Source organism: Hyaena hyaena, unplaced genomic scaffold (assembly GCF_003009895.1).
Source record: "Hyaena hyaena isolate Hyena2069 unplaced genomic scaffold, ASM300989v1 scaffold_193, whole genome shotgun sequence".
NCBI classification, from domain to species: Eukaryota; Metazoa; Chordata; class Mammalia; order Carnivora; family Hyaenidae; genus Hyaena; species Hyaena hyaena.
The window spans coordinates 495,471-522,671 of NW_024080823.1; the positions used below are offsets into that span (position 1 = coordinate 495,471).

General features: G+C 37.8%; 1 long non-coding RNA gene across 2 annotated transcripts in view; it reads right to left on the reverse strand.

Moving 5' to 3' along the window:
- Positions 1–837: 837 nt before the first annotated feature.
- The window catches only part of LOC120237830, a 30,471-nt gene continuing 4,107 nt past the window's right edge, over positions 838–27,201 (reverse strand). Inside the window, exons 1-3 of one of the 2 annotated variants that reach the window (XR_005530050.1) lie at positions 3,960–4,516; positions 2,965–3,112; positions 838–960 (exon numbers count right to left, since the gene is read on the reverse strand). This is a non-coding gene — a long non-coding RNA (uncharacterized LOC120237830). Of the gene's footprint in view, positions 961–2,964; positions 3,113–3,959; positions 4,517–27,201 lie in introns of those variants that run through there. The other variant, XR_005530051.1, reaches the window with a different exon arrangement.

Consider the following 27,201-nt stretch of genomic DNA (forward strand, 5'->3'; position numbering starts at 1 on the left):
AAAAGCAAGGGAATCAAGGGCAAAAATGAACTATTGGGACCTCATCAAGATTAAAAGCTTCTGCACGGCAAAGGAAACAATCCATAAAACTAATAGGCAACCGATGGAATGGGAAAAGATAGTTGCAAGTGACATATCAGATAAAGGGCTAGTATCCAAAATCTATAAGGAACTCACCAAACTCCACACTGAAAATCAGATCATCCAGTGAAGAAATGGGCAGAAGACATGAACAGACACTTCTCCAAAGAGGACATCCAGATGGCCAACAGACACATGGAACGATGCTCAGCATCCCTCCTCATCAGGGAAAAACAAATCAAAACCACACTGAGATACCACCTCACATCAGTGAGAGTGGCTAAAATGAGAAAATCAGAGGACTCTAGGTGCTGGCGAGGATGTGGAGAAATGGGCACCCTCCTACACTGTTGGTGGGAATGTAAAGTGGTGCAGCCTTTCTTTTGCCTGGATTTCTTTCCCCAGATACCTGCATGGCTCATTCCCTCTTGTTCTCTCTCTTCCTTCAGATCTATTTTCACATGTCACTGTCATAGAGGATCCTTTCCTCATCTTTCTGTACAAAATAGGAATGTGTGCCACCCCTGATGACATATTTCCTTTAATCTGGCCCTGTATCATTCTCCATACAGCTCACCATCTGTAATGCTGTATATTTACCTAGTTAACAGTCTCCTACCATTGTGATGAAAGCTCCATGAAGGTGAGATTTGCCCGTTTATTCAATGGTGTAATCTTCAGTGTCTTGAACAATGCCTGCCATCTAGGATGAGCTCAATAAATAAATGAATAAATCTATTCTTCTTGTGTGTTTTCTCTTCTTGAGAAATTTCTGCTCATATTTCTGCTGTCCTTATTGCTGATGCTCTACAAAGGACTTGTAGGAATCTTGGTGTCTTTACTTTGACTCTTCTTTCTCCTACATGTTGTCTGTGTCCCCTGAAATGTATGATATTTCCTATCATTTATCCTCTTGTTTATTTTCTTTTCTCCATTATTCTCTCTTTGTTACTCTCACTTATAGAAAGAGGTGGTATTCTTTCTTTTTTTTTATTTTTTTATTTTTTTATTTTTATTTATTTCTGAGAGAGAGAGAGAGACAGTGTGAGCAGGGGAGGGTCAGAGAGAGAGGGAGACACAGAATCTGAAGCAGGCTCCAGGCTCTGAGCTGGCTGTCAGCATGGAGCCCGACACGGGGCTCGAACCCATGAACCACGAGATCATGACCTGAGCTGAAGTTGGACGCTTACCCAACTGAGCCACCCAGGCGCCCCGTATTCTTTCTTATCTCCAGAAAATGTCTGGCTTCCTGACAGGGACACCAGGAATATAATTCCAACAGGAAACAACCCATACTTCTCCAGAATTTTCTAGTTCTTGAGAGCAAGAACTGGAATGTTTCTTTAAAAAAAATTCACATAAAGAAGTGAGAGAGGGATCAAACTGGCTGCCAAGGAGAGACTGTCATTATCTGATTTCTTGTCAGAAACTCTCTCTTATCACCTTTAACACATTGCTACCTACCTTGTGCTGCACATCTTTATGGGATATCAAATACTCAGATCACATTAATTAGAATGGCTATGGTAAAATAAAATCACCAAAACAACAACCAGAAACAACAGTGTAGGCAAGGATGTGGAGAAATTGGAATCCTTATACGCTGGTGGTGGAAATGTGAAATGGTGTAGCCACTATGGAAAACAGGGTCTTGAAGAGATATTTGTACACTCACGTTCATACCAGCATTATTCAAAATAGGCAAAAGGTAGAAACAACCCCAGTGTTTACTTTTGGATGAATAAATAAAATGTGATACACACATACAATGGGATATTCTTCAGCCTAAAAAGGGAAGGAAATTCTGATACATGCTACAACACTGATGAACCTTGAGGAGGTTATGCTCAGTGAAATATGCCAGTCACAAAAGACAAATACAGTATGATTCCACTGATCTGAGATACCTAGAGTAGTCAAGTTCTTAGGGATGGAAAGTAGAATGGTGGTTGCTGGATGCTGGGTGGAAGGGGGAATAGAGAGTTGTTTCATAGGTATAAAATTTTAGTTTTGCAAGTTGAAAAGAGTTCTGGAGATTGGCTTCATAACAATATGAAGGTACTTAGCACTATGGATTTTTCACTTAAAAATAGTTATGATGGTAAATTGTACATTATGTGTGTTTTACAGCAATTTAAAAAGTCCTCATAGACCAATCACTGTGAAAATATACTGGAAGATGGAATGTGGGAAAAGGGATTTATAAAATCTCACTGAATGTCCTTTAAAAGCTTATAGACCAAATTTATATATAGCATTTTAGTTCTGGGCAAATGATCAACTTTGTTAATGACTAAATGCATCTAAAATAAGGTAGCTTAAGAATCTGCTGAAGACTTACAATATTACTAGAAATGAATTGAAATAATATTATTCAATGTTGGCAGTATTTTGGGGAAATAGCTATCCTAATATACATTACCATTATACTATTCTTTTATTATGATTTTATTATACATCGGCACTTTTTTTTAATTTCTGGAGAAGAATGTGGCAATGTGTAATAAGATCTTTTAAAAACCTGGTTATTCTACTTTGGTGAGTTTATTCATTCATTGAATAGTCACTAAACATTTACCTTTGATAAATGGCAGTTCTGGGTGTGGTGAATACAGTGGTGACATCCATCTAATCCTTGCCCTCAGAGTTTACAGTCTTACAGGGAAAAACAGACACGTTCATGGGTGTAGTGGACATATATTATTTGGTACCCAGGATCCATATTTCCATTTTCTGATAACACTATTCCAAATCTTCCTTAGGAAACATCTTTTCCTCATTTCTACCACATGAATGAATTGGCCGTAACTACAAGTACAAATCTATCATTGTATTTTACCTATCTGGCCTCTGTGATTGGTTCAGAGATAGCACATAACTCACGTGAAGCCAGTGAGATGAATTAAGATGTTTGCTGGGGCTTCTGAGAAAAATATGTTTCTTTTTGCTGTATTATGAAGGTGTGAGGTTTAAAGCTGCTGCCGCCATCATGATTCCCTGGGGCATGTCAGCCGAAGGATGAAATTGATTCCTAGAGAAAGGCAGAGCAAAACAATGAGAGAAATGGATGGTGTCTTCTGAGCCTCTGGATTGAAGGGCCTGCCGCCAGCTCTACCCTTGGCCTTTCAACTGTATAAGCTAGTAAGTTCTCTTTTATGTACAAGCCAGTCTGAATTGCAGGCTGTCACCTACAACAGAAGGAAAGTCAACTCATACACATGTGGTGTACTGATGGGATGTCACATAGAGTAACGGGGAGAGAAGTGAGTCCGGAAATTGCATAGGAAAAGAGTCCTGAGGCATATACCTAAGGAAATAGCTAAGAAAAAAAATAGAGCAATTTATACTAAGATGTTTATAGCAACCTTTTTCCTAAGAGGGAAAAAAAATGGAAATAACCCAAATGTTCAATAATAGGTACATTATTAAGCACATCATGGCCTATAAATATAATGTAATACATACCAATATGATGAAAAGCCATTTAAGTTGACAAATATGTACACTATTTGGATACACAGTAATGCTCAATCTGATTTTGTTCAGCACTAGGAACTCAGCGGGATATTAACGTGAAATAGTTTAATGTTTTTCCAATCTCTGTGCTCTGTCGAGTCCCCCCTCCCCTTTCTTTTTGCATTAGCAACATTTTTGGCCAATCCCATGGGTTTCCAGTGATTTTCAGTTATTCAAACTCCAGGCTTAGATCTGATCTCTGTCTGAAATTGAAATCCTGTTCTCCCAGCCTCAGCAGAGCCCAGAGGCCTCACTTAAGAGGGTAAGTATGTGGGCTGATATTTCAGTCTCCTCACTGCTGCCAGCTTAGAAGGAAGGCTTATTTGGAGGTCTGATTTTAGAATCAGTCTCTCAATTCTTACCCATTCTCAAAGACCAGTTTCTGTTGCCTTGGGATTGGATGAGGAAGAGAGGCAGAGATCTCATTATCCTGACTTGAGAGTGGTTTTTCTTGGCACATGGCTGCTGGGCATCACCTTGGCATCCATATCCCTGTCTCCTCTATCTCCTGGGCTCCTTTCTTGCCTGTGGGCCCATAGGGACTGAGTTTCTCTCTTCTGACTCTCAGTTGCCTCAGAAGCTGGGAAAGGATGCTAAGAATCCTTGTCTTGACCGCTATTAGTTTTTTCTTCTCCCTCCGCCTGTAGCTACTCCTAAAGCTTTTTGCCTCCAGAAATTTCCAAAGGAGAAGAAAGTGCCTTTATCAAATTCACAAGTGCTACACAACTCCCAGGGCTACAGATCAAGCTCTCTCGATAATTCTCTCATTACTCTCCATTCTGGTGGCTGCATCATTGTGGACTTGCTGGTTTATAGCTCAGCAAGGATCCAGGCAGAGGAGAGATGGTAGTCTTTCTTTCTCAGGCTCTGTAAGGGATTTTCTTGGGGACCCTTCCCAGAACTGGGCTTTGTGCTAGGGAAAACCTCTTAAATGCGAACCTCAGTCTCCTCCCAAGGTCAGAGACTTACAACTTTCATTTTTCCCCTTGACAATTGTTTTCTCATAAGGGCTGCTGATGAGGTAGGTGGATGTTAGTTAGAATAATGGGAGGGAGGAGTAGGGCTAATTTGACTGTCTTTTAATAAGGCAGTACTGGCCCCAATTTTTGGCAGATTTCTTTAGAATATGAGATGCTTAGAGCCCATTGTTTTCAGGTGTAGACCCTACTGCCAATTCCGGGAAAACAGTCCTAGTGAACATCTATTTCATGTACTGTTCAAGTCCCTTATACCTACTGATTTTCTGTTCACTTGTTCAACAATTACTGGTAGAAGAGTGAGGAATCTCCAATTGTAATTGTGGGTTTGTCTATTTCTCATTTCAATTCTATCAGTTTTGCTTTATGTTTTTTTCAAGCTTTGTTTTTTAGGTGCTTATATATTTAGAATTGTTATCTCTTCCTGATGAACTGTCCCCCTCTATCAATATAAAATGTCCCTCTTTATTCCTGGTGTATTTATTCTGAGATCTACTTTTCTGATATTAATATAGTCACTTCAGCTTGTTAGCTATTATTTGGGGTGGTGGTGTTTGTATGATTTGTATTTTCCCATTCTTTTATTTCTAATCTACTTGTGTCTTTATATTTAATATGAATGTCTTATAGACTGCACATAATTAAATTTTAAAAAATCTAGTCAAGCAGTAACTGCCCTTTGATAGTAGTGTTTAGATTGTGTAATATAATTATTGTGGAACACCTGGGTGTCAGTTGATTATGCCTCCAACTCTTGATTTCAGCTGGTCATGATCTCATGGTTGGTGAAATCTAGGGCCATGTTGGGCTCTGTGCTAACAGGAGGGAACCTACTTGGGATTCCCTTTCTCTCTTTCTGCTCCTCCCCGCAACATTCTCTCTCTTAAAAATAAATAAACTTAAAAAATTATTGATATTATTGGGATTAAATATACTATGTTGCTATTTTTTTCTTTTTATTCTACACTGTTCTTTTCCCACTTTTCCTACTTTCTTTGGATTAATTGGTTATCTCCACTATTGGCTTGTTGGATATTTCCCTTTTATTTTTAAATGTGACTCTGAGTTATGAAATATGCATTTTAAACAAAATAACATTATAGTACTTCAAGTATAGTGCAAGAAACTAACAACAGTGTACTTCCATTTCCTTCCTATATCCTTTATGCTACCATTTTAATGGATTCTATGTTTACATATGTTGAACTTCCATAATTTATTGTTACTGTTTTGCTTTAAATGGTCAATTAAATTTTAAGAAAATTAAAAGTAAGAAAAATACCTTATGTTTACTTATATATTACCATTCCTGGCATTTTTTATTCTTTTGTGTAGATCCAAGTTCCACCTGGTTTTCTTCTGCCTGAAGAACTTCATGAAGAATTACATTTCTTGTACTGTGTCTGCCTGATGAAAAATTCTTTGCACTTTTGCTCATCTGTAAGTCTTTATTTCAGTTTTATTTTTGCACTAGGCATAGAGTTCTAGCTGACAGTTTTCCTTTATTCCTTTCAGCACTTAAAGTATATTACTCTATTGTCTCCAAGCTTCCATAATTTCTGGCAAGAAGTTTGTAGTAATTGATGTCTTTATTCCTTTGTTTGTGTTATAACATGCCTCTTTCTCTGGCTACTACTTTTATGATTTTTTTCTTTATCACAGTTTTTCAATTTGATTATAAGGCTTTGGTGTGGTTTTCTTTTCTTCTTCTTTTTTTTAAAAATACTTTTTGTCTATTGATGGACACTTGCGTCACTTCCATATCTTGGCTATCATAAATAATGCTTCAGTAAATAATGCTTCATGTATCTTTTCAAATTAATGTCTTTATTTTCTTTGGGTAAATACCCCAGTAGCGGAATTACTGGGTCATATGGTAATTCTATTTATATGTATGTATGTATGTATGTATGTTTTAAATTTCTTGAAGAACCTCCATATTGTTTTCCAGAGTGTGGCTGCACTATTTTGCATTACTGCCAATAGTGCATGAGGGTTTCCTTTTCTCCACATCCTTGCTAACACCTGTTGTTTCTTGTCTTTTTGATTCTAACCATTCTGACAGTGTAAAGTGGTAGCTCATTGTGGTTTTAATTTGCATTTCCCTGATGATTAGTAATATTGAGCATATGTTCAAGTATCTGTTGGCCATCTGTATATCTTCTGTGGGAAAATGTCTATTCAGGTCTTCTGCCCATTTTTTATTGGATTGTTTGTTTTTATAATGTTGCATTGTAGAAGTTCTTTATATATTTTGGATTTTAACTTCTTATTGGCTATATCATTTGCAAATATCTCCTCCCATTCAGCAGGTTGCATTTTTGTTTTGTTGATGGTTTCTTTCACTATGTAAAAGCTTTTTATTTTGGTATAGTCTCAATGGTTTAATTTTGCTTGTGTTTCCCTTGCCAGAGGAGACATATCTAGAAAAATGATGCTACAGTTGATGTCAAAGAAATTATTGTGTATGTTTTCTTCTAGGAGTTTTATGGTTTCAGGTCTAACAATTAGGTGTTTAGTTTATTTTGAGTTTATTTTTATGTATAGTGTAAGATAGTGGTCCAGTTTCATTCTTTTCCATGTAGCTGTCCAGTTTTCTCAGTGCTATTTGTCAAAGAGATTGTCACTTCCCTATTGTATATTCTTGCCTGCTTTATCATAGATTAAATGACAACATAAGCTCTCTGGTCTCTCTGTTCTTTTCTATTGATCTGTGTGTCTGTCCTGCAACCAGGACCATACTGTTTTGATTATTACAACTTTGTAGTATATCTTCAAATCTGGGATTGTGATACCTCCAGTTTTGTTCAAGATAGCTTTGGTTAGTTGGGGTCTTTTCTGGTTCTGTAAAATGTCAGAATTATTTGTTCTACTTGTGTGAAAAATGCTATTGCTTTTTGATAGGGATTGCATTGAGTCTATAGATTTCTTTGACTAATATGGACATTTTAATAGTATTGTTAAATTCCTTCCTTCCTACCTTTCATCCTTCCTTACTTCTTCATTATCTCCCTTTCTCCCTCACTTTCTTTCTCTCTCTCCTTCCTCCCTCCCTCCTTCCCTTCCTTCCTTCCTTCCCTTGTTCCTTCCTTCCTCTGTCTCTCCTTCTTTCTCCTTCCCTCTGTTCCTTTCTCTTTTTTTCTTCTTTCCTTCTTTCTTTCTTTTGTCTGATTGCTGTGGCTAAGGGTTTCCAGTACTATGTTGAACAAAAGTGGTGAGAGTGGACATCCTTGCCTTCTTTCTGATCTTAGAGAAAAGGTTTTCTGGTTTTCACCATGGAGTATGATGTTAGCTGTGGGGTTTTTATATGGCCTTCATTATGTTGAAGTTTCCTCTAAATCTACTCTGCTGAAGGTTTTCATCATGAGTGGATGTTGTATTCGGTCAAATGATTTTTCTGCATCTATTGAGATGATCATATAGTTTTTATCCTTACTCTTATTAATGTGATGTATCATGTTGATTGATTTGTGAATATTAAACCATCCTTGCATCTTTGGAATAAATCCCATTTGATCAGGGTGAATGATTTTTTTAATGTATTCTTGGATTCAGTTTGCTAGTCCTTTGTTCAGGATTTTGTATCTATGTTCATCAGAGGTATTAGCATGTAGTTTTCCTTTTTCGTACTGTCTTTATCTGGTCTTTGTATCAGGATAATACCAGCCTCAGAATGAATATGGAAGCTTTCCTTTCTCTTCTAGTTTTTGGAATAGTTTGAGAAGAATAAGTATTTATTCTTCTTTAAATTCTTGGTAGAATTCATCTGTGAATCCAGTTTGTCCTGGACTTTTGTTTTTTGGGAGGTTTTTTTATTGTTGATTTAATTTCATCACTAGTCATCAATCTACTCAAGTTTTCTATTTCTTCCTATTTCAGTTTTAGAAGATTAAAGGGCTAGTATCCAAAATCTATAAGGAACTCACCAAACTCCACACCCGAAAAACAAACAATCCAGTGGAGAAATGGGCAGAAGACATGAACAGACACTTCTTCAAAGAGGACATCCAGATGGCCAACAGACACATGAAATGATGTTCAGCATCCCTCCTCATCAGGGAAATACAAATCAAAACCACACTGAGATACCACCTCATGCCAGTCAGAGTGGCTAAAATGAGCAAATCAAAGGACTCTAGATGCTGGCAAGGATGTGGAGAAAAAGGCAACCTCCTACACTGTTGGTGGGAATGTAAACTGGTGCAGCCCCTCTGGAAAACAGTGTGGAGGTTCCTCAAAAAAATAACAATAGAACTCCCTTATGACCCAGCAATAGCACTGCTGGGAATTTATCCAAGGGATACAGGAGGGCTGATGCATAGGGGCACATGTACCCCAATGTTCATAGAAGGTTGTATGTTTCTAGGAATTTGTCATTTGTTCTCTATTGTCCAACTTGCTTGCATATAATTTTTCATAATATTCTCTCATAATTCTTTGTATTTCTGTGATGTTAGTTGTTATTTCTTCTCCTTCATTTCTGATTTTATTTATTTGAGTTCTTTCTTTTTTTCTTTAGTGAATCTGACTAAAGTTTCATCACTTTTGTTGATCTTTTGAAAGGACCAGCTCCTGGGTTCATTGATCTTCTATGTTTTTTTTTAGTGTCTGTTTCATTTATTTCTGTTCTAATATTTGTTGTTTCCTCCTTCTACTGGCTTTGGGCTTTGTTTGTTCTTTTTTATCTATCCCCTTTAGGTGTAAGGTTAGGTTGTTTATTTGAGATTTTTCTTGTTTTCATAAAGTAGGTCTGTATTGCTATAATCTTTCCTCTTAGAACAACTTTTGCTACATCCCACAGGTTTTGAGTCATTGTGTTTGAATTTTCTTTTGTTTTCATGTATTTTTAATTTCCTCTTTGATTTCTGGGTTGATCTATTTATTGTTTAATAGCCCCCTATTTATTTTTGTTTTTTCCAGATTTTTTCTTGTGTTTGATTTCTAGTTTCATAATGTGTAGTCAGAAAAGGTGAATAATATAATTTTAGTCTTTCATAACTTATTGAGATTTGTTTTGTGGCTAACATGTGATCTATTCTGGAGGATGTTCCATTTGCACTTGAAAAGAATGTATAATTGATTGTTTTTGGTTGGAATGTTCTGAATATATTATTAGGTCCATCTAGTTCAAGGTGTCACTTAAAGCCTCTGTTTCCTTTTTGATTTTCTTTCTGGATGATCTTTCTATTGATGTAAGTGAGGTGTTACAATTCCCTATTATTATTGTATTATTGTTAATTTCTTCCTTTATGTCTGTTAATAGTTGCTTTATGTATTTATGGTGCTCTCAGACGTTGGGTATATAAATATTTACAAGTGTTACTTTCTCTTGTTGGATTGTTTCCTTTATCATTATGTAGTGTCTTTTTTTCTCTGGTAACAGTTTGTTTTAAAATATATTTTGTTTGATATAATCATTGCTACCCTAGTTTTTTTTTTTTTAAGCTTCCACGTGCACGGTAAATGTTTTTCCATCCTTTCACTATCAATCTGTTTGTGTCTTCATGAAACGATGCTCAGCATCCCTCCTCATCAGGGAAATACAAATCAAAACCACACTGAGATACCACCTCACGCCAGTCAGAGTGGCTAAAATGAGCAAATCAGAGAACTCTAGATGCTGGCGAGGATGTGGAGAAACGGGCACCCTCCTACACTGTTGGTGGGAATGTAAACTGGTACAGCCCCTCTGGAAAACAGTGTGGAGGTTCCTCAGGAAACTAACAATAGAACTCCCTTATGACCCAGCAATAGCACTGCTAGGAATTTACCCAAGGGATACAGAAATGCTGAGGCATAGGAGCACATGTACCCCAATGTTCATAGCAGCACTCTCCACAATAGCTAAAACATGGAAAGAGCCTAAGTGTCCATCAACAGATGAATGGATCAAGAAGATGTGGTTTATCTATACCATGGAATACTACATGGCAATGAGAAACAATGAAATCTGGCCATGTGTAGCAACATGGATGGACCTTGAGGGTGTTATGCTGAGCGAAATAAGTCAGGCAGAGAAGGACAAATATCATATGTTTGCACGTATAGGAGGATTAGGAGGAACTTGACGGAGGAACAAGGGGGAGAAGAAGGGCGGAAATGGTGGGGGAAAGGGAGAGAGGCAAACCATGAGAGACTCTTGAATGCTGACAAAAACTGAGGACTGATGGATGTGGGGGGGAGGGGGGATGGGCATGGAGGAGGACACTTGTGGGGATGAGCACTGAGTGTTATGTGGAAACTAATTTGACAATAAACTATTTGTAAAAAAAAAAAAAATCTGTGTCTTTAGGTTTGAAGTGAGCCTACTGTAGGCAGCATATAGATGAGTCTTGCTCTTTTATCCATTCAGTCAGCCTGTGTCTTTTGATTAGAGCATTTAGTCTTTTTACATTCAAAGTAATTATTGATAGGCATGTAGCTATTGCCATTTTGTTACCTGTTTTATAGTTGTTTTTGTAGTTCTGCTCTATTCCTTTCTTGTTCTCTTTCCTTGTGGTTTGAAGGATATCCTTGGTTTAGTGGTTTAGTGATATGCTTAGATTTCTTTTTATTTTTTGCATAGCTATTATAGGTTTTTTAAATTTGTGGTTACCATTAGATTCATATATAACATTTTGTACATATAGTAGTCTATATTGTTGATGGTCACTTAAGTTTGAACACATTTGAAAAGCAGTAAGATTTTATTCTCCTGCCGTGTTTTATGTATATAATGTCATGGTATACATCTTTTATTCTGTGAATTCCTTGAGTGATTTTTATAGATATAATTGATTTTATTGCTTTGTGCTTTAACCTCTGCATTGGTTTCATAAGTGATTAATCTACTGCTTTTATTATGTTTGTATTTACCTGTGAAATTTTTTCCTTTCATAATTTTCTTACTCCTGATTATTCTTTTCTTTGCATTCAAAGAATTCCCTTTAACATTTCTTATAAGGCTGGTTTAATGGGGATGAGTTCCCTTAAGTTTTGTTTGTTTGTGAAACTCTTTATCTCTCCTTCTATTCTGAATGACAAACTTGCTGGGTAAAGTATTCTTGGTTGCAGGGTTTTTTTCTTTCAGCAGTTTGAATATATTATGCCACTCCTTTTGGGCATGAAAAGTTTCTACTAAAAAAATTGGCTGATAGCCTCATTAAGTTTCCTTTGTATGTAACTGTTTTCTTTTCCCTTGCTGCTATTAAAATTCTCTTTTTATCACTACTTACTACCATTTTAATTATTATGAGTCTTGATATGGACCTCCTGGGGTTGGTTTTGGTGGGCACTGTCTATGGCTCCTGAGTCTGAATGTGTATTTTCTTTTACAGATTAGAGAAATTGTTAGCTATTATTTCTTCAAATAAAATTTCTGCCTCCCTTTCTGTCTCTTTTCCTGGGATCTCTATAGTGTAAGTGTTATTATACTTGATGATATAGCTGAGTTTCCTTAGCATATTTTTATTTTGTACTATCTTTTTCTCTTTTTGCTGTTCAGCTAGATGCTTTCCATTACTCTGTCTTCCAGGTCATTGATCCATTCTTTCTCCTCTAATCTGCTGTTGATTTCCTATAGTGTATTTTTAATTTCAGCTATTGAGTTCTTTATCTCTGACTGGTTCTCTTTTATATTCCCACTGAGATCCTCCACTCTTTCCAGGTCCAATCAATATCTTTATAACCATTATTCTAAATTCTTTATCAATCATATTGCTTATCTTCATTTCAGTTAGCATTTTTGATATTGTTTTACTGTTCTTTCATTTGGGACCTAATCCTCTCTCTCTTCATTTTGTCTTACTCTCTGTGTTTGTTTTGATGTATTAGGTAAATCAGCTGTCTCTCCTGATCTTGAAGTAGTAGCCTTATGAAAAAGAGGTCCTATGGTGCCCTGTAGCACAATGTCCCCTGTTTACCAGAATCAGGCACTTAAGGAGTATCTCCTATGTGGTGTGCATGCACCCTAGTGTTGTGGCTGAGCTGTTTGCCTTCAGTTTAGTTGGCTATAATGGTCCATTTTGCCCATTGAGGACAGGGTTTGGTCCCTGTTCTGTTAAGAGACCAGTCTGAAGCTACCATGGGCTTGTAGTTTTTCTGTGATAGCAGCAAGACCAGATGCCTACCCTCAACCCATTTGCTGGGGCTGAAATCACACCAAATTGCAGGGTTCTCTCCCTGTGCTGCCCTTGAGAGCTTTTTGTTCGTGGACAGGGCCAGCAGTCAGATCACTTGTCTCCTGGGGCTGCAGTTGAACTGGTATATGTGTGGTTATTCCCTCTCCCCAGGGCAGGAGGTCACTTTGGAATGGCTCAGGTCCCTGCCAGGCTGCTTTCTGGATGTGACATGGCAGGAGCCACTTTGGAGGGATGACTGCTGAGTGAGGTGGGTTGAATGGGGTGGATCTATAGAAGAACATGGGGACAGGTTGTGTGGTGTTAGCAAGTACATGTAGGGTGTTTGTACTTCTTCCTGCGTGTAGGCTACCTAGGCTGGGGGAGGGGAGAGAAATGGCACCTGCCAGCTCTTTCATTTTTAAATAATACTTATTAAGTATTAATGTCCTTGTCCCTCTTAAAGGTCCTTGTCCCTCCAGGGACTCCTGGGTGGCTCAGTCGATTAAGCTTCCGACTTCAGCTCAGGTCATGATCTTGCCATTCAGAGTTTGAGCCCCGCATCAGTCTCTGAGTCTGTTTCAGGTTTGGTCTCTCTCTCTCTCTCTATATCTCTCTCTCTCTCTCTCTAAACAACACCAAAACTCTCTCTCTCTCTCTCAAAAATAAACATTAAAAAAAGTCCTTGTCCCTCCAGCACATGTTCTGAGATTAATAAATAAATCTCCTTCATGTATACCCCAGGTACTTTTCAAACTGCTGTTTCTATGCTGTATCTCCTTGGAATTATTTGTTGTGCTATCTCTGAAAGGGAGGGGACTCAGTTTCCTATCGCCTTTCAGCTCCCCCAGAGCTAAGCCTGTTGATTTTTAAAGTTAAGTTGATTTTTAAAGTTAAGACCTGCTGATTGTAAAAACTTGGCAAGTTAAGCCCTTCTAGATTTCAAAGCCAGATGTTATGGAGGCTTGTCTTCCCAGTTCAGGTTCCCTGTGTCTGGGATGCCTCGTGTGGGGTCTGCTCCTCTGCTCTGTGTTTACGGTGTCCCTCCCATTTGTGGTTAGTCTCACCAGTTTAGTTCCTCACCATGTCTCTGTCCCTCCTACCTTTTTGAACAGGGCCTCCTTTCACAATGAACTGTCCTAGTTCATTGGAAAGTCTGTTCTGCCAGTTTTCAGGTCATTTTCTGGGTTAGTTTCACTGATGCGGCTTGTTATCTAGGTTTGTCCATGGGGCAAGGTGACTTATGATCCTTCTACTTTGACATGTTCCCAGAAGTCTCCCTCAGACATTATTTCTTCAAGTATTTTTTTCAATCCTACTTCTTCTTTGGATTCTAATTATATGTATATTATATGTATGCTATATTACTTGATAATGTTCCACAGGTCACTGAGGTTCTTTTCATTTTTTTAAACACTTTTTTTTCTTATTATGTTTTATTTTGAATTCAAGTTCCTTGCTGTTTTTTTTCTGAGATGTCTAATCTGTAAATTCCACTTAGCAAAATTTTCATTTTAGATACTGTATTTCTACTTGCTTTCCTTTAATACCTTTCACTTCTCTCCCCATTATACTGTTTTCCATTGAGCTATCACACATTTGTAATGTCTGCTTTAATGTTTTTGTTTGATTATTCCATTTTCCCTATTATTTCTGGATCATTTTCTATAGACTGATCTTTACAGATTATGTATCACATTTTTCTCCTTCTTGGAAGCCTAGTAACTTTTTATTGGATGTAGGACATTGCAATTTTTTAAAAATTATTGAATGCTAAATAGTATTTGATTCCTTTAAAGTGTGGTAGAGTTTGAGCTGACAGGCAGTCAAATACTCATTGGTCAGTTTGATCCTTCCAAGCTTGCTTTTAAGTTCTAGATCTAGATTTTTTATTCTAGGACTAATTTAGTCCAGTTTCCAAGGTTTGAAAATAGTTTGTTGAGTTTTTTTCTTTTTCTTTTTTTAATGGAAGAGTGCAATTATGGACTCTTCTTCTTCTTCTCTTTTCTTTTTTTTTTTTTTTATATAAGTGGAAGTCTCTTGATGACAGCTAAATAAGACTATAGAGTTATGATGTGTTAAGTTCATGGGACTGTTTGGGGTAAAGCAAATTTACAGCAATGTATTTAATAGTTGAGCCTATATGTGTGAGGCAGATAGGGTGACTCTGCAAATATATAAAAGGCTTTCTAGAGAAACAGAGATGAGCTGGCCCAGCAGCCAGATTTACAAATACGAGGGGCTGGGTCAGTGGCTCTTAACCTGTAATGCAAAGAGAAGCTTTTAAGTGTTTGTTAAAAGGCAGATTCCAAGCCTCCTACAAGAGATCCTGACTCAGAAGGCGTAGGATAGGACCTTATAATTTGCATTTTAACTTTTTTAAATGTGTATTTATTTTTGAGAGAGAGCGAATGAGCAGGGGAGATGTTGAGGATCTGAAGTGGGCTCTGTACTGACAGCAGGGAGCCCAATGTGGGGCTCAAACTCAGGAACTGTGAGATCATGACCTGAGCTGAAGTGAGATCATGATCTGAGCTGAAGTTGGACCTTAAACTGACTGAGTCACCCAGGCGCCCCATAATTTGCATTTTGATAGGCACCCTAAGGTGATTCTGATACAGGTGTTGTATGAACTATTCTTGGAAAAATACTAGCTAAGAATCTCAGGCACATGGGCAGGCCCCATGAGAAAGTGGTTGTCCTTTAGGACCAGATGGAAGGTAAAGGAATAAGGAGAGTGTGAGTAAGAGATGACAGGTTATTGGGTACAAGAATTACTTTCCCTTGGTAGGCTGCTTAGACTGTATTGAAGCATGCCTCAGGATTAGGTGGCTGAAGGCCTCCTACAGGAAGAGGTTCAGACACAGGAACAAGAGCAGCCCTGAAGGAAAATAGCTAGAGTCAAAGCAAAATGAAAACCTCACTTTGCTGGCTGACACACTGGGAACTACAAACACTGATTCAGATGAACCCTTTACCTCTGCAGTGATCTAGCCTTTTTCATGAAATACTCATTTCCATCTCAGTGAGCTCTCTAGGGACATGATTTTAGCTTTGTAGTCATTCATGCTGAGTTGTTATATTGGCCAACTTGCCTTAGTGCTGTATTGAAGAGCTCAGTAGAAACAGAGAGTGGGGCTGATCTCTTCATCAGGGTTCCTAAAAGCCCTATCTCGGCAAGAATTCAAGAATTTAGGTCGACTGAGTGCTGCTCAGAATCCTTTATTAATTTCCCCTTGATGTATCACCAGTGAGGAGTCAAAATTCCTATTTTCTGTCCAAACACTAACCCCCACTGGTGCTTGGAGCAAAGACAGAAGCCTTTTAACTACAGATAAAGGAACTACACAAGAGGAATCCTTGGGTACGAAGAATGAGTACTCTAACAAAGGCCTACTGTGTGGCTTCTTCAGAGCAGGCTGTGCACTTGGACCTGTGAGCAAGAAGAAAACACTGGATTATTGACACTGAAGAAGATGAGAATAGAGGTAAAACACTGGGAAAATGTCTTCCTGGATTATTTTGTGATCTTTGGTGATTGAATACAGCTCAGAATGCCAGGAAGTAACCCTATTTAGAGGTGACTGGCATTAAAGGAAAAAAAAAAAAGTCAGTGGAGAACCAACCTGCTGTGTGAGGAGTCAAGAAATTGCAGTGCATAGGACCTTGCAATCACAGTTGCAAACTGTCAATCACATTTCTATGGTAGGGTGTTCTTAGAAGAGTTGTGGAAGTCTTATTCTTGGAGAGGATTAATGAATTAAGGAGAGACTTTATTAAATGCAGAACAAAGAGACCTCTTTCTTTTATGGAGGAGAAAAACCGTTTTCTGCTGATGTATGTTTATTGAGCATCTGTAGATTATATATATTTTTTTTCTCTATGAATTGTAGCAACATTTCCCAAACGAGTTTTGCCCAGTATTTACCCTTTGAGATGCTCCCTTGGAAAAGAGTTTCATGATCAAATTTTGGAGGAGCACTATATCTTCCTTATAGATGTATACAGAAGGCCATTCAACCAAGAAAAGAAAAACTACAAAAAATATACATGTTTGCTTATATATTTTTTAAAGTATGAAAGGACAAAACATTAGAAATGGTTATCTATAGGGGAGGGAGGCAATAGTGAGAGAACATATAAATTAGCCTTCTTTGAATGTACCTTATTTTGTATATTTAATTTTGGAATTATGTAAATATTATGGAGAATTCTAAAAGCTGAATAAATTTAAAAAATGAATTACTGAAAATTGAAAGTAAAACAAAACAAATGAACCTGTTCCTATATGGGACATACTTCTGTAAAGGATCTATTCCAATTGACTCCAAGACAGAATAATTTAACTGTATACCCCTTCTGGGAATATGCTGTAAGGATATAACACAAATCAAGTCACCTAACCAAATAAGAAAATTCCCAATCCTCCAATATATTAAACTGTTTTTCAGTAATCATATTATTGATAGTAAGGTTGATATTGTTATTTGAATGATTTTGTGTGTATTATTATAGGAAAAGTAATTATGCTGGTGGTGTTGACAGTTGAAATTTTTTGGCATGGTAGAAAAGAAACACAAATGTAAAACTGATGATGTTATGTAAAAATGCTGTAGCCCCAAATTTGAATTGGAAATATCAGTATGAACTCACAATGTATTTTATCCTCAAAAACACAAAACATATTTTTTAGCTCTATCCATCCAAAACCCTAGGCACAAAGACCAACACGGTAGAGTAAACACCCCTACAATCTAGATTGTCTTCTCTAAATGTCACTAACCACTAGCAGGAACCAGAACTCCTTGGGGAAATGGCTGCTTCCAGGTCTGGGGTGCAAATGAGCCTGGAAATTTTGTCATACCAGAAAGAAAAGATGCCATGAAATGACACTAGAATGATGTCCAAAGGACTGCCAACCTAACTTGACCAAGTTCTCCTTAATCAAAGATGGGACAATTTTAGCATTAATAAGGATCATAACTGCAATATTTAAATCTATAGGCTCATAATGACATCAAAAAGAAGAAACCTTCACTAGATATCTTTGGAGGGTTTCAGGGAATCATTTCATTATTTTAAAAACAAGTACATTAAAGAAGCAGAAGACTATTTCAGGTTTCTTGTATGATCTACATTTCAGAATAACCAAAGAGTAGATAAAGGAAGGATCCTCTTTAAAGGAATTTAACTGATAAATGAAGAAAAGATAGCAAACTTAAGCTATCATCAGACAATGACTATCAGTGGCTGATGACATTACAGAGAAGGACATCATCAGAATCATGTACCTCCTGAAGAAGTAGTCCTGGGAAAAAGAAAAAAAAATAACTTAAATCTGATCAAGACTCTAAATCTAGGGGAGCCTAGATGGCTCAGTCGGTTAAACATCTGATTTCAGCTCAGGTCATGATCTCACAGTTCGTGAGTTCGAGCCCTGCGTTGGGCTCTGTGCTGACAGCTCAGAACCTGGAGCCTGCTTCAGATTCTGTGTGTGTGTCTCTCTCTCTGACCCTCCCCTGATCACATTGTCTCTCTCTCTCTCAGAAATAAGTAAAACATTAAAAAAAAATTTTTAAGACTCTAAATCTAATTACTGATTTACAAGAAATATAAGGGACAGAGGAACATGTTAAATGTTACCACAGAGATATAATTAAAAAAAAAAACAAAACCCCAAACTGGAAAACTTTAGAAGACAATTAAGACTCTGTTTCTTCAACAAATATTTTAAGAGGGAAAAAGAGATGGGGATTAAATTGTAGGTTAGAAGAGACTTAGAAGATATAATAAGCGATTGGAATATGTGGGTCTTATTTTGGGTCTGACTCAACTGAATTATAAAACAAAAATAAACTGTAAATAAGAAGATTATACAATCAAGGAAAAGTGAACACTGACTGACTTTAATAATATTAAGGAATTATTAACATTTTTAGGTCTGATGATGTGAAAGAAAAGAGTTCTTTATTAACTTCTTTTTGTGTGACAGAGAAAAGTTGTGCATTGAAGAAAAAAGTTTGTGTCTTTTAGAGAAGGGCATTGGTAAACTATGGCCTGTGGGCCAAATCTGTTATATAAATAAAGTTTGTTGGAACACAGCTGGCCCTACTTATTTACATATTGTCTATGGCCGTTGTGCACTCCAGTGGCAGATTTGAGTAGTTATGACAGAGACCTTATCTAGCCCTTTGCCAAAGGACTCTTGTTTTAGTGACATCTACCAATATATTTACAGGTGAACTGGTGTGATGCCTGGGGTTTGCTTCAAACTATTCCAGGTACAGGAGAATAGGAGGTGATCTAGATGAATCAGGATTGATTGTGTTGAATTTGGGTTTATAATTTTGTTTCCTTACACCATTTTGTTTACTTTTACATATTTTTTTAAATGTTCATAATAAAATATTTTTAAAATAATGTAAATCTGTACTTACTGACATAAAAATGTTTTCAGGATATTGTTAAATGGATAAAGTAATTTGTAAAATGGTATGGCACGAAAATGATTTTTTATGTATATGTATATTCATGAAAAATGTATGAAAAAATACAATAATACAGACAAAACTGTTAACACTGGGAGTGGAAATGGATGGGATGAGAAATAGTTTTGTTTTTTTTACCTTATGTAATATTATTCTGTTTGACATTTTTCTTTTTTAAGTTTATTAAAACATTTTTAAAACTTTTCAAATCTTTGAATTTCTTTTTTTAAAATAATGTATTTATTTTTTAAATTTACATCCAAGTTAGCATATAGTGCAAGAACGATTTCAGGAGGCGATTCCTTAATGCTCCCTAACCCATTTAGCCCATCCCTCATCCACAACCCCTCCAGCAACCCTCTGTTTGTTCTCTATTTTTAAGAGTCTCTTATGTTTTGTCTCCCTCCCTGTTCTTATATTATTTTTGCTTCCCTTCCCTTATGTTCATCTGTTTTCTATCTTAAAGTCCTCATATGAGTGAAATGATATATTTGTCTTTCTCTGACTGACTAATTTTGCTTAGCATAATACCCTCTAGTTCCATCCATGTAGTTGTGAATGGCAAGATTTCATTCTTTCTGATTGCCAAGTAATATTTTTCCTAACAATGAATATGTTTTTTATAGTAATTTTTTAAAAAGATATAGATTGTGTCACAAGTTTCCTGTACTCTCAATTGAATTCCAAATAAAACTTCTCCCCCATGGTCCTCCGTTGGAGATGGACATGGAGGAGGGCACTTCTGAGGATGAGCACTGGGTGTTATATGGAAACCAACTTGACAATAAACTATTTGTAAAAAAAAAAAAAAAGAATTCCAAATAAAACTGATGACCAGCTCTTGATAAAAGATTTTCCAAAGACATTTTCATGCACACTTGTCTATTTATTTATTGGCCAAGGGATTCATCACCATTGGGTGAGTGGATCAGTTGAGGGACTGTCTGTTCCGAGGCAGCTCCTGGCATCTGACCCATGCTCCTGCGATGTGAGTTGTATGGTTGGAGCCCAGTATGAAGGTGGGTGTTGTTGGGGAAAGTGGTGAGACTTTGCTAGAGCAGCCCTTCTGGGTTGCTAGGGCTATTCCCGGTTGCAGAATGTCTATAGGCCCCTCATGTTCTCAAATAAATCCCTTTCTTTAAAAATAAAACTCGGCATATACTTTATTTGCAACTGTGAATCATGATACTACTGTACAATTTTTTTTTTAATTAGATTCAAGTTAGTTAACATATAGGGTAATATTGGTTTCAAGAGTAGAACCCAGTGATTCATCATTTACATATAACACTCAGTGCTCATCACAACAAGAGCCCTCTTCATTTCCCATCACCCATTTGGCCAATCTCTTACCCAACATCCCCTCCATTAACCCTCAGTTTGTTCTCTATATTTAAGAGCCTCTTATGGTTTGCCTCTCTCTCTATTTTTATCTTATTTTATTTTTCCTTGCCTTCCTTCATGTTCATCTGTTTTCTTTCTTAAATTCCACATATGAGTGAAATCATATGATATTTATCTTTCTGACTGACAAATTTCATTTAGCAGAATACATTCTAGCTCCATCCACGTTATTGCAAATGGCAAGAGTTCATTCTTTTTGATTACTGAGTAATATTCCATCATATATCTATATCTATATCTATATCTATATCTATCTATCTATCTATCTATCTATCTATCTATCTATCTATCTATCTATACCACACCTTTATTCATTTGTCTGTAGATGAACTTTTGGGGTCTTTCCAATAATTTGGCTATTCTTGATAGCACTGCTATAAACATTGGGGTGCATGTGTCCCTTTGAATCAGCATTTTTGTATCCTTTGGATAAATACCTACTAATGCAATTGCTGAATAATAAGGTAGTTTGATTTTTAACTTTCTGAGGAACCTCCACAGTTTTCCAGACTGGCTGCATGAGTTTGCATTCCTACCAGCAGTGCAAAGTGTTTCCCTTTTCTCCACATTCTCACCAACATCTGTTGTTTCTTGAGTTGTTAATTTTAGCTGTTCTGACAGGTGTGAGGCGGTATCTCATTGTGGTTTGGATTTGTATCTCCCTGATGATGAGTGATGTTGAGCATCTTTTTATGTGTCTGTTAGCCATCTGGATGTCTTCTTTGGAAAGGTGTCTATTCATGTCTTTTGCCCCTTTCTTCACTGGATTATCTGTTATTTGGGTGCTTAGTTTGATAAGTTGTTTCTAGATTTTGGATACTAACCCTTTATCCAGTATGTCATTTGAAAATATCTTCTCCCATTCCATCAGTTGCCTTTTAGTTTTGTTGGTTGTTTTCTTTGCTATGCAGAAGCTTTTTATATTGATGAAGTCCCAATAGTTCATTTTTGCTTTTGTTTCCCTTGCCTCCACAGATATGTCTAGTAAGAAGTTGCTGTGGCTGAGGTCAAAGAGGTTTCTGCCTATTTTCTTCTCTAGGTTTTGAAAGTTTTCTTCTCACATTTAGGTCTTTCTTCCATTTTGAGTTTATTTTTGTGTATGGTGTAAGAAAGTGATCCATGTTTATTCTTCTGCATCTAACTGTCCAGTTTTCCCAACACCATTTGCTGAAGAGACTGTCTTTTTCCATTGCATATTCTTTCCTGTTTTGTTGAAGATTAGTTGACCATACGTTTGTGGGTCCATTTCTGGGTTCTGGGTTCTGTTTCAATGATCTATGTGTCTGTTTTTGTGTCAGTATCATACTGTTTTGATGATTACAGCTTTGTAATACCATTTGATGTCTGGAATTGTGATGCCTCCAGCTTTGGTTTTCTTTTTCAACCTTATTTTGGCTATTTGGGGTATTTTCTGGTTCCATACAAGTTTTAGAATTGTTTGTTCTAGCTCTGTGAAGAATGCTGGTATTATTTTGTAGTTGCATTGAATGTATAGATTGCTTTGGGTAGTACAGATATTTTAACATTTGTTCTTCTAATCCGTGAGTATGGAATGTTCTTCCATTTCTTTTTGTCTTCTTCAGTTTCTTTCATATGCATTCTACAGTTTTCAGCATACATATCTTTTGTCTCTTTGGTTAGATTTATTTCCAGGTATCTTATGGTTTTGATATAATTGTAACTGGGATTGATTCCTTTATTTTTCTTTCTGCTCCTTTATTATTGGTGTATAGAAATGCAACTGATTTCTGTACTTGATTTTATATCCTGTGACTCTGCTGAATTCATGAATCAGTTCTAGCAATTTTTTGATGGAGACTTTGAGGTTTTCCATGTAGACTATCATGCATCTACGAAGAGTAAAAGTTTAACTTCTTCCTTGCCAATTTCTACTGTGCATTCTCTTTATATGATTATAATAACTGCTATCTTTCTTTTCCTATTATTTTTTCTATTAAAAATTTATAATGTGATTAATAAATATATGTTGGATGAATGAATGAATTAAGGTTACATGTGTTCCTCCTTCCGTTACACAGGGCCCAACAAAAGAGTGGGTTTGACACATATGTATAAGGAAGATTAAAACCTCACAGAAATTATTTGCAGAACAAATCACTTTTGAGCCAGGCCCAGAGTTGTTGGATGACTTGCCAGGACCAGGAGGCCTGTAATGGATGGAGTCAGAATTAGGTCCTAAGCCTCCTACTTCCGAATGTCTTTGACATTTTTACTCTATCTAGTGTCATCAGGTAAGTCTTCCAGGCTTTAACACAGTGCCAGGAGTAGGGTAGAGAGAAGATGTGAGGAGGGGGTGGGGAGAACTGCAAAATTTCTCTTTTGTTTTGTTTTTGTGCATATTCCTGTTTTTATCAAATCCGAGAATTTAATCTGAAATTTTCTTCTGTACCAAAGTCCTTTAAAGGCCGTGGCTGTGTTAGCATTTTTGTCCCAATAACACCTAGTACAATGCCCTGTTAAAACAACAACAACAACAACTCTATAAAAATTCAGAGTGTTAGATCACCCAAGAACAAGTGTCCCCATGAGCTCTGTGAGTCAGACAACTTTCATATGAGGAGGAAGAACTGTCATGCTATGACAACCCATTTTTCCATCTGCAGCCTTTTGCTTTTCATCCTTTACAAGCTGAGAAGATAGATCTATGAGACAGGATCAAGAAACCATCCTGAGTGTTCGAAACCCAGTCCTGGTGTAGCATCTTACTGAGGACAACAATGATGACCATGTCTCCCAAGGCAGCACAATATTTTCCAGAGACAGGAAAACATAACATGAATCTTGCCAAGGCCAAGGAGAGAAGATCACCCATTCCCTTACTGCTCCAGACCTTGAGGTACAAGGCTAGAGTTGCCAAGGGGAGCATGGTTTTGTCAAGGACACTTATTTGGCTTGGCAGGATTTTTTCAAATCTTGTTTTAATACTTTGTTGGTGTGTGAATTCTAAAGAACCTGGAACAATCTAGAAAAATAATCTAGAGAAAGGTACGTAGAAAAATCCATAAGTTTACAGTACCAGGAACATCTCAGGTGAAAAGGTCTAACAAAAGTTGTTGTATTGACAGGTTTCATATTTCAGATCTGTAAGTTTCTAAATTTCCTCTTGGCTCATTGGGAAGTTCATTAAAATGCCTTTGCACTAACTCCGTGGAGGCAAATGCTTTTTTGGTTTCCTAAAACATTCCTCTACAAATCCCTTCTTGGTTTCAGGCAGAGTTTGGGTAGGCAGCCTCCCCCACTTCTTCCCTGGAAAAAAACCCTGACCATCTATGACAGATGGAGGCACATTGATTGACTCTAAAGCTACTGAATAATAAAAACTCATGAAAAATAAATGCACCCAGAGAAATAAGCTTTTCCGTAGCAGCCCTTTCCATCATATTTTCCTGACGGCCCATCTAATTTATGATGGCAATTCCATGGCAATTCCTCTTAATTTCCTATTATGGGTAATTTATTTTTTCCCCTTCTGAACATGCAGTATAAAAGTTTTTATTGCACACATAAGGGACTAGAAGACAGCCTCCAACACTGAGCTAATGCCAACACAACATCTTGAATTGCCCCTTGGACATACGCTTTTGAAAAAGTTAATCAGTTGAAAGACTGAATTGCAAGAATGGTTTTGATTAGAGTCCCCATTTAAACTCTAAATGCAAGGAAAAGTTTTAGCATTGCAGGATGAAAGATATGGGTAAAAAATGGGACACCCTCAACCATAGATTTTGAAAACAGATTCACACCATTTTCAGGCAGATCCTAATGAATCCGCCAATTTCACATGTTGCATTTCACTGCTGGGTATACAGTGCTTGCTGCTGGTCATCTAAACACTGCTTGGTACACTAGGGAACAGAATGGCAAATCAGCACTGAGGGAGAGAACAGAAATGTGTTGGCTAAGTGGAACACACGAGACAGAACCTGGACTGCTCCACCCAACCCACGGAAGTCTCCTTTGGGGAGAAAAAAATTGCAGAGAAGGGGTTGTTTTCCTGTTTTCTCAGCACATCCTGGAGAGTGGGGGTGAGAGAGAGGAAGTAGCATGGACAGCGCAGTTTGCAGTGGATGAAGATATTGGCTCATGTAAGTTGGCAAGTCCAGTTTTGACCACTCTTTTCTTTTTTAAATGTTTGCTTTATTTCTGAAAGAGAAAGCATGAGTGGGGCAGGGCAGAGAGGAAGGGAGACAGAGGATTCAAAGTGGACTCTGTGCTGACAGCAGAGAGCCCAAGGTAGGGCCTGAACTCACAAACCATGAAATTATTACCTGAGCTGAAATCAGGAGTTGGATGCTGAAACAACTGAGCCACCCAGGCAGCGCTCACTCTTTTGGTCAATAAATGGGGATTCCATAAATGTAACTGTCCTATTGAAGAAGGCTGGAACTCTCTTTTTCCCCTCCCAAATAGAATGAAGAGCAGCTATTTAAATATCTAACACATCTGTGAAATATGGTGGTAGAAAGGACAGAGATCTTAGAGCTGGAAGACCCAGATTAGAATCCAGGCTCTGTGATCTTTCATTTGATTGTTTGTTTGTTTAAGTTAAGTTTTTATTTCAATTCCATTTGGTTAACATACAGTGTTATATTAATTTCAGGAGTATAGTATAGTCATTCAACAGTACTGAACTTCTATTTGCCCACTTGCCAAATAGACGTGAGTTTCAATGCTACCTCTGCCACTAAGCACAGTGTGATGTGAGCAAACACTTTCCTCTCACATCTCCCTGAGAAGTACTGTTTTTATTTTATTTTATTTTTTTAAATATTTTTATTTATTTCTAAGAGAGAGAGGGAGAGAGAGACAGCGTGAGCAAGGGAGGGTCAGAGAGAGAGGGAGATACAGACTCTGAAACAGGCTCCAGGCTCTGAGCTGGCAGTCAGCACAGAGCGTGACGCGGGGCTCGAACCCACAAACCGCAAGATCATGACTTAAGCGAAAGTTGGGCGCTTAACCGACTAAGCCACCCAGGCGCCCCTGAGAAGTACTGTTTTTAATGTTTCAGTTTTTATTACATTTATTGTCATTACCATGTAATACAGTACTTTACTTCCATCATTGCATCTGTGTTTGTTTTTTCTTTTGAGCTCACCCTGAAGCCCCTTGAGAGACAGACCCACATTTTGAGACTATCCATTCTGCAAGGTAACGGGTATGCACCATGCTTGGTACATCCAGAGTACATGAGGAAATGCTTGGTGACTAAGGAAAAGACCTTCATTCACCTCACATGTAACTACCTATCAGTGACCTAAAATGTCTGGTAACTACTTCTCTGGACTCTGAGACTGCACAGACTCTTGGGGTGTCCATGAGCATCACCAAGAAAACATAAACTTTGGGCTCACCACACAAATGTGAAACACATAGCAAGACTTTTCCCCTCAGCTCACCAGATTGTTTTTTTAATTAGTTGAAGTTAGTAGGCTTTAAATCATAACAAGAGGATGCAAGTTGGCTATAACACAGTAATTTAAATGAAGGCACAACTGTGGTGCCTGAATTACAAACAGTGTGATTCCTTTATGATGCTGCATTTTTCTGGAGCGGGGTAGCCCAGCCCAGGACCACCTGGCTGGTGCTAAGAACCATGGCTATACCCAGTTAGCAGGAAGAGAAGGGGTCCCCAGGCTGTCGCTCCTGACAAGGGGGTCTGTAAGCTGCCAGGACCCTGCCAACCCCCACCCCAATCTTCAAGGGAGGAGGAATAGATACTGTAGATATGACAGCCACCCGAGGCTCAACATTTATTGTGCAGCAGTGTGATGCCAAGCACTGCTCTCAGTAGTGAGAATTCAGAAAAGAATGGGATAGTTCCTTGTAGACTCTGAATCACTTAATGATTCAGGATCAGTTGAGAGATTAGGTGAATGTTTGTGTCTCTCTGACTCTGTCTCTATCTCTGTCTCTCTCACACACACAGACTCAACATCACAGTAAGGGTAATTAGTAGCACTCACTCTAGAGGTTGGAAGGGGGAGATGCCAAGAGTTTCAGGAATAGCAGGATTGATGAGTTCTCTGCCTTACAGGCATTGCCATGGGCTAACAAACAGAAAAGATCTACCTTGAACATGGGCAGTTACCTGGTGACCTATGGAAGGTCAAGACTTTCTGTGCTTTCCCAAAGCAAGGCATTGTTAACCCTTCAGCTTCTATCATTTGTATTTTCCAGATTGGTCCTGTGAGTATCTACATCCCCTCGCTTCCCAACTGCTATGCAGAAGTCCCAAGGTCAGAATCTCAGGGTTAAAAAACCACTAAGTTCACCCATGTGCACTCCCCATCTGACTCCGACATTGCCATAGTCACTTCTTGGCTAAATTGTTGACTTTGTTCTGGTCACCAGGGTAAAATGTCACCTACTGCACTTGTCACTCACTGTAGCTGGTTCCAGGTTTGCTTGGCTTTGAACATTGGAAAATCCTTTTCTGCTTCCTTGTGCTTTCCTCCAGTTCATGGATTATTTGGCCCTGTGATCAAGGCAACCTCACGATGTCCGATGCCCCCAGAAGCCTTCCTGTCTGAAAGGAGGGTAATGTGGAAAAAGAAAGAGTATAGATCCAACGGGGTACAGACAGGTCTCCAGAAAAATCTTAATTTCCTGGCGAGGAAG